The sequence below is a fragment of the Pinus tabuliformis genome, chromosome 6 (genome assembly GCF_031772625.1).
Source record: "Pinus tabuliformis cultivar Carrire ecotype Pingquan chromosome 6, CPIR1, whole genome shotgun sequence".
NCBI classification, from domain to species: domain Eukaryota; kingdom Viridiplantae; phylum Streptophyta; class Pinopsida; order Pinales; family Pinaceae; genus Pinus; species Pinus tabuliformis.
In genome coordinates, this window is record NC_142292.1 from 1,722,148,856 (window position 1) to 1,722,157,928 (window position 9,073).

The 9,073-nt window shown below is 40.6% G+C and overlaps 1 pseudogene; it reads right to left on the reverse strand.

The window, feature by feature from the left end:
* Nucleotides 1–2,565: 2,565 nt before the first annotated feature.
* On the reverse strand, nt 2,566–3,771 carry LOC149265689 (25S ribosomal RNA; annotated as a pseudogene).
* Between the last annotated feature and the right edge of the window lie 5,302 nt (nt 3,772–9,073).

Genomic DNA, 9,073 nt, shown 5'->3' on the forward strand with positions numbered 1-9,073 from the left:
TGGAGAAGTACAAGGTAAGATTTGTTGCCCGAGGCTTTTCACAGATAGATGGGATCGATTATGAGGAGACCTTTGCACCTGTCGCAACGTATTCTTCCATACGGATGATTTTTGCTCTCTCAACGTAGATGGGATGGTACATTCATCAGATGGATGTGAAGACTATGTTCCTCAACAGTGTCATTGAGGAGTAGGTGTACATTGAGCAGCCCGAAGGCTTTGAGGTCTTCAGCAGTGAGTCGCATGTGTGTAGGCTCAAGAGAGCATTATATGGGTTGAAGCAAGCACCACATGCTTGGTACACATGGATAGACAGGTATTTCATAGGACTTGGATTCTCCAAGAGCGAGGCGGATCCTAACCTATACCAAATTGTGGTGGAGCGTAAGTTGCTTATCATTGTACTGTATGTTGATGATTTGATTCTAACGGGTGATGAGCTATTGATACTTTCATGCAAGGATGATCTTGCTAAGGAGTTTGAGATGAAGGACTTGGGCCTCCTTCACTATTTCCTAGGATTGGAAATATGGCAGCGCAGTGGTGGACTATTTGTTTCTCAGGGCAAGTATGCTTGGGAGATACTGGAGAAGTTCAACATGCATGGCTGCAAGCCTATTGATACTCCTCTTCCTGGAGGTTGGAGGAAGGAGGATACCACTTCGGGAGAAGAAGTGGATGCCACTGTTTATCAACATTTGGTGGGGTTTTTGATGTATTTGGTCAATACACGAACCGATATATGCTATGCAGTTAACCAGCTTTCACAAGCTATGGTTAATCCTACCAAGCTCTTCTGGAAGGCGGGCAGGCATGTATTGCGTTATTTGAGAGGCACATCAGGATATGGATTGTGGTACAGACAAGAGGATGAGGTGAAGCTATGTGGCTTCACGGATGTAGATTGGGCAGGGAGCCCAATGGACAGAAAGAGCACATCAGGAGGGGTCTTCAGTATTGGATCAACAGCAGTTTCTTGGTACAGCAGGATGCAGAGATTCGTGGCACTCAGTTCAGCAGAGGCCGATTATATGGCATCAAGTTTGGCTGCATGCGAGGCTATATGGATGAGGAAGATCCTGGTTGGTTTTTTCAGTTCTCATTTGGATCCTACTGTGATTTATTGTGATAACTAGAGTTGCATTAAACTCTCGGCTAATCTTGTATTTCATGATAGATCTAAGCATATTGACATTAGGTACCATCATATTAGAGATTGTGTGCAGCGGAGGATCATGTTGCTTCCATACATTCCAACGAAGGATCAGGATGGTGATATTCTGACGAAGGCTCTCACCAGGAGCAAATTCGAATACCACCGAGAAAGGATAGGGGTTGCTGATAATCCATATCTTGTCGAGAGGGAGTGTTGAGATTGCAACAAGATGATGGAGCTTAGAGAAAAGAGTCGCCTTCACTAAGTGGGCCCGCAGGAAAATTACGGCGCAAGTTCTATTTTTGGATCACAGCAGGGATGATCATAGTAGGAGTGACCACAATAGGGATGATCACAGCAGGAGTGATCACAGCAGGAGTGATCAAAGTCTATTTTTAGATTGGCTGTCAAAAATAGAAAAGTCAAATATTATTGTCTCATAATAATATTTGGACCATAAACTTGATCTTATTCTCTTGGAGCACTTCAGTTTGAGCTACAGATGTGGCACATGTAGCTGTTAGAAGGAAGTACGTTTTCTTTGTGGGTCAGTTGAGTTGTTGCATGCATGACTTCAGTTAGAACTCAATTAGTTGAGTTTGGTGGAGTTGATTGTGGAGTTGATAGAGTTGTGTTCAGTTTGACTTGGTTAAACTAGTTGTAATTAGTCTAACTGCAAATAGACTAATGATGAGTTTTTAAACTAATTATTAACTCATAATGCAACTATAGAATACATCAGTTAACTCAGTTTCATGTTAGTGCATGTACAGTTCAATAAGGATAGGTGTTAGAGGATCAGATTGCTATCATTTGTGACTATAGTTGTGCATGAGGATTTGCACAATCAATGGGATTGAGTTATGCCAATGAGAATTGGCCAATACCAAGTGATTATAGCCTCTGCTCATGCCTTTCCCAGTATGAGTGATTCTTTGGAGGTAAATACGAGTTTGGTTAAACCATTATCCTTCATTCTTGAGCAGGTATTGAGCAATGGAGGCAGGCAAGCAGTGGAATAGATTTGGAGATCAGATCTGAGTTGTATTGTGTGTAACAGGTGGAGCTGGTACTGGATTGCTTGTGATAAGCATTGTACTTTGTAATGTTACATGTTCTCAATCATTAATATACAGATAGTGTGGGGTTTTCAGCTGTAAGCTTTCCCCGGGTTACATATTGTGTTAATGTGTGCATGCTCTTGATGTTTTATTGTTATTGATGCTGCTAAATTGATGATCAACGTAGAGGAGCTTATGTATTGTGTATGTATTCCGCAATAGTACATGATCAGGATAATCTCCATTGAATATGTGTTTATTATTCAAAATTTCTACAACCCTTAGAGACAAATCTTTTCCCGAAGTTACATCTGTTTTTTCGACTTCACTTACCTACATTATTCTGTTTACCAGAGGTTGTTCACCTTGGAGACTTGATGCGGTTATGAGTATGACCGGGCATGAATGGTAATTGGTCCTCCAGATTTTTAAGGGCCGTTGAGGGTGCACTGGACACTGCAAGACGTGTCGTGCTCTTCCAGATACTAGACCCTATCTCCAGGTGAACTGATTCCAGGGTGGGCAAGCTGTTGAAAGGAAAATATAACTCTTCCTAGGGTCCCTGATGACGTCTACAGATTTCCTAACGTTGCCACCGGCCACCATATCCCAGTTTGGGAATATTAACCTGATTCCCTTTTGGTGCTCATGTAGAGTGCACCCTTCACATAAGGCTTCCCCATCTCTTAGGATCGACTAAAACATGTCCAAGTGTTGTTCACATGGAACCTTTCCCCACTTTAGTCTTCAAATTTCTCATCTGAATATTTGTTACTACCACCAAGATCTACACTGGGTGCCGATCCACCCAAGCTCACGCCCAAGGTTTCGCAATGGCCCCCACATCCTCCTACTCATTGTAGCCAGGCAATTGCTTCGACGGTCAAGTATAGGTTGCGTGCTTCAACCCCATCCATTTTTGGGGCTAGTTGATTTGGCAAGTGAGTTGTTACACACTCCTTAGTGGATTTCGACTTCCATGACCACCGTCCTATTGTCTTAATCAACCAACACCCTTTATGGGGTCTAGGTTAGCGTGAAATTTGGCACCGTAACTAAAATTTCGGTTCATCCCACATTGCCAGTTCTGCTTATCAAAAATGGCCCACTTGGAGCTCTTGATTCCATGGCACGGCTCAATGGAGTAGTTGCACCCTATTACTATTTAAATTTTGAGAATAGGTCGAGGGCGTTACGCCCCCAATGCCTCTAATAATTTTCTTTACCTGATAAAACTTTTGCATGAGCTCCAACTACCCTGAGCGAAACTTCAGAGGAAACCAACTACTAGATGGTTCGATTAGTCTTTCACCCCTATATCCAAGTCAAACGAACAATTTTCACATCAATATTGCTACGAGCCTCCACTAGAGTTTCCTCTGGCTTCTCTCTGCTCAGGCATAGGTCACCATATTTTGGGTCCCAACAAGTGTGCTCGCATTTTAACCCTTCGCATAAGGACAATGACTCCTATCTGGACCTGGTTGTTTCTCATATTCATTGTCATCCTTGAAGACCAATTGAAACTGAGCATATTCTCAGTTTCTCCCTGGTTACAACTTTTGTTCGCATATTTGCAGGATTCTAGCTAGTGTGTATCTTTTCCATCTTCAACTCTCCATCTTCCAACACTGATCGTATGAAATGGTACTTGAGCTGTATGTGTTTAGTCCTGGAATGAAATGATGAGTTCTTTCCAAGATGATGGCACTTAGGTTATCACTGTATAACGTGCCCATATCATGCTCCTTACCCAATTCACCCATAAACCTTTGTAACCAAATCATTTCTTTACTAGCCCATGTCTGCATCAACATATCCCTGTAGAGAAATGTTTGAACCACCAAAGCATAATGCTTGATTTGTGGTACCTTTCAAATATCTGAGAATCCATTTCACTGCCATCCAATGTTCCTTTCCTGTATTGTTCATGTACCTTCTTACAACTCCCACTACATGTGCAATATCAGACCTTGTGCAGACCATTGCATACATTAAGCTTCCAACAGTTGATGCATATGGAACTTTAGACATATAATCCATGTCTTCTTGGGTCTTTGGGCACATTTCCTTACTAAGTTTGAAATGTCTAGCAAAAGGTGTACTAAATGGTTTTGCATTGTGCATATTAAATCTTTTCAACACCTTTTGTATGTACTCATTCTGAGACAATGTTAATTTGCGATTTTTCTTGTCTCTAGTTATTCTCATACCAAGGATTTGTTTTGCAGCTCCCAAAGCCTTCATTGCAAATGAATTTGGCAATTTTCTTTTGAGCACATTTATTTCCTGCATGTTAGACCCTGCAACAAGCATGTCAACTACATACAATAACAATATAATATAGCTGCCATCATTTTGCTTTTTCAGATAAACACAATGATCAGAGTGACATCCAGACATAAACTTGTCAAATTTTAGATACCACTACCTTGGAGCCTGTTTTCAGCCATACAAGCTCTTCTTCAACCTGCACACTAGTTTCCCCTTCCCTTTTACCTCATATCCTTGTGGCTGCTGCATATATATCTCTTCCTCCAAATCCCCATGGAGAAAGGTTGTCTTTACATCTAACTGTCAAGATGCAAATCTTCAACTGCTACTAGACTTAAAATAGTTCTGATTGAAGTCATTTTAACAACAGGAGAAAATATTTCATCAAAATTAATACCTTTCTTTTGTGCAAACCCCTTCACCACAAGTCTAGCTTTGTACCTTTGTTTTCCTCCATCTTCTTCCTTCACCCTGTAAACCCATTTATTCTTCAATGTAGTTTTTCCTGCAGGCAACTTGACTAAGTCCCAAGTCTAGTTATGCATTAAGGAGTCCATCTCTTCTTCCATGGCTACCTCCCATTTCTTCCTACTTTCAACCTACATTTCTTCTTCATAACATTCAGGTTCACCAGAATCAATCAACAATAAATAATATAATGAAGGAGAGTATCGTTTAGGGGGTATACTTATCCTGGTAGATATTCTAACACCACTTTCAGGTGTTTGGGGTGCTTGTTGTTGTTGTGGTGGCTGTTGTTTTTGTGTTATTGATTATTATTATTTTCAGGCACCTTTACTTTTTCAGTGATTTCATCAAGAACTATGTATTCCTTGTTTTCTTTTTCCTGTTTCTTTTCCTGCAAATGATTCTTATACAAGACCTTTTCATTTAATATTACATCTCTGCTCCTAATTATTTTGTGATTTTTGTAATCATATAAGCGATAACCAAAATCATTATCACCATATACAATAAAGGTACATTTCTTTGACTTTGCCTCAAGTTTTGTTCTATTTTCTTTATTAATATGGACAAAGGCCTCACAACCAAAAGGCTTTAAAAAAGAGTAGTTTACCTTTTTACCTGTCCATGCTTCCTCTGGAACACCACTATCCAAAGAGCTTGAAGGCCCTCTATTTATTAGATAAATAGCAGTATCTACAGCATCTGCCCAAAATTGTAAAGGCAATTCTGCATGCAATCTCATGCACCTTGCACGCTCCATGATTGTTCTGTTCATCCTTTCTGACACACCATTTTCTTGTGGTTTTCTTGGAACTATCTTCTCTCTGTGAATTCCATGCTCTAAGCAATACCTATCAAACTCTTTGTTGCAATATTCACCTCCATTGTCTGGTCTGAGACACTTCAATTTCTTTCCTGTCTCAATCTCAACCAAAGCTTTCCATTTCTTGAAAGTATAAAATACATTAGATTTATTCTTAATACAATAAATCCAAGTTTTTCTAGTTGCATCATCAATAAAAGTAACATAATAACGAGAGCCACTGAGAGATGATACCTCAGAAGGTCCCCATACATCTGTATGCACAAGCTCTAATTTTTCTCTCTTCTTTTCTTTCCCAACTTTGAGAAATTTGACTCTTCTATTTTCCATAAATTCAATTCTCACAGAAGTCCAAATCAACATTCTTCAAACCTGGCAACAAATTCCTTGAGTGAAGAATCTTCGTCCCCTTTTCACTCATGTGTCTGAGCCTATGATGCCATAATGGTGCATCTGCTCCTTTGGAAGTTAAAGCATTAATAGAGTTATTAATACCATTGCATAAATACAATGTACCAACCTTTTCACCTTTTTCTATTACCAGGGCTCCTTTGGTAACCTTCCAAGCTTTATCTGTGAAAGTTGTCACACAACCTTCACCACTTAACTACCCTGTTGAAATCAAATTTTTCTTTAGATTTGGAACATGCCTTACCTCCTTTAGTAGCAATTGGTTTCCATTCTGCTGTTATACAAGAACCTTACCCATTCCAACAATTTTACAGGGTTTATCATCACCCAAATGAACTTGTCCAAAATCTCCTTGAACATAGTCATGAAAGTATTTCTTATCAGGTGTGGCACAGAATGAGGCCCCTGAATCTACCACCCAGGAATCAGTAATATTTTCATAAGAAAGAATCAAAGCATCTTGTAACACCTCACTTGTCACATTTGCTTCATGATTGTTTTCTTGTTGTGCATCTCCTTATTTTCCTTTCCGAGATCTACAGTCTTTCTTTAGGTGTCCTTTCTTTTCACATTTCTAGCACACTATCCCCGATCTAGACTTGGATCTGCCTTTTCTTGATTTGTTGTGATATCCTGAGCTCTTTCCTCTTTCCATTTTTCTTCCCCTAGACTCTGCACTCAAAGCATTACTCGATCTCTCACCGGAGCTTTTCTGTCGCATTTCCTCGCTAAGGATAACATCGACAACATCATCAAACTTTAAAGTACTAGATCCAGAAATAGAGTTACTAATGGCCATTACTAAACCATTCCAACTTTCTGGCAATGAGCACAAGAATAACAGAGCTTTAACTTCATCATCAAAGTTTACCCCTACAGAACATAACTGACTTGTAACAGTATTAAAATCATTTAAATGGTCTACAACAGATCCACCTTCTAACATCTTCATATTAAATAACTGTTTCATAAGAAATACCTAAGTTGTTTGAGGCCGAGGGTTTTTCATATAGTTTCTTCATTGCCATAATCAAACCCTCCGTCGTTGTTTCCTTCGAAATGTTGAAGGTGACCGATGCTGCGAGGCATAACCGTATTGTTCCGAGTACCTTTCTATCGAGAAGGTTCCATTCTTCATCTGACATACCCGTCGGCATCTTTGTTTTTCCACCCAATGGTAGGTACATATCTTTCTGATACAGATAATCTTCCATCTGCATATTCCACAGTGAGAAGTTTTGGTCGTTAAATTTCTCGACCCTAAACTTACCATCTTCTTCCATTGCTCCCACTCGAACCAGGAACCCTTCTTTCTTGTGAGTTTATCAGTCAAATAGGCCTTCGGCTCTGATACCAGTTGTTAGAAAATTATATATTATGGAGCAATGGAACATATAAAATCTTGTAGAAATATAAACATAGAAAACGCATAAAACAAGAGAGACACAGATATACGTGGTTCACCTAGTTTGGGCTACGTCCACCTCGAATAGCCAGTCCTTCCTTTCTATTATCCAGAAAAATGAAGAGGCACAACCTACAACAGATCTGATGTAATATCCTCTGTTTTCTCTCACAATCTCACCTCTCTATTTCTCACTCAGAGAATACACATCTATTACACAGCCTCAAATACAATGCCCTCATACAAAGAGAGGGGTTGCCTTCTAGGGAAAAAAACCCTAAACTAAACATAAGTTATACCATCATATCATCCACCTAATGAACCGCTCAGATTAACTAGAAATTACTAAACTTTTTCAAGGCAATTTTACATATCTTTTTAGCTTCGGGGGCGCTGCCCCCGAAACCCCAGTTGAGGGGGATCGGCTCCCCCGAACCCCTATAGGGGGGACAAGTCCCCCCCCACACCCCCTCACGTGGATGGGTGTACAAACTTCCTGGTGTATACATCCGACTCAAACAAAGACCTCTTAACAATCATGCTCCACACCCAACAAGACTCCTTTGTCTAGTTTCAAGACAGGTTGAATGGAAATCCCACCAACCAACACCACGAGCACGCAAGTAAACATGGCCCACAACAAGGGTGCATGCTTCATTCCTTGCTGACCACAATGGAAAAATGACAGGTAGTACTCCACCTGCGCTTGTGACGATGCAACATCTCGTGTTGGTTTGCACCTCAAGTCAAGCAACGTACTAGCCTGAGTCATTCCACATCCAACCGAGATGCATCGACAACCTCCATCCTCTTCCCTCATGAAAATTTCAAGCACTCTTTAACTCACATTTCAAATTCCTTTTCATCTTTCCCTCATGGTACTTCTTTTCTATCAATCTCTCTCCTGTTTTTATCCTTGGATAGAATTTACCACCCAATTAGGGTTGCATTCTCAAACAACCTGACTCACCGACAATGCCTCATGATGCGGCAAGGTCCTGGCCCGACGGGGCTATCACCCTCTCAGGCACCCGCTTCCAAGGGAGTTGGCCCACTTCCATAGCTGAGGATGCTTCCACAAACTACAATTCAAGCGATGCTTCCACCCTCTTTTCATGTTGGGCTCTTCCAGATTCGCTTACCGCTACTAGGGGAATCCTTATAAGTTTATTTTCCTCCTCTTAATTATATGCTTAAACTCAGCGAGTGTTCTCGCCTGAGCTGAGGTCGTAGCTTGGAGATAAATCCACCCTACCCAGTGAGAGGACAAGAGAGAACAAATGAAGTTTGAGCGATGTCACATAAATTCGCATCAGCTAACACTAACTACCCAACAAAGTGGACAAGATCATTGCTTGTCGACGCACGCCATGAAACATCGCTTGACATATTTCAGCCAACCACACCACATTGGAAATGGATGACCAACTCCTCTGCTTTGTAACATATTACAAGGAGCGCATTTAAATGGGATG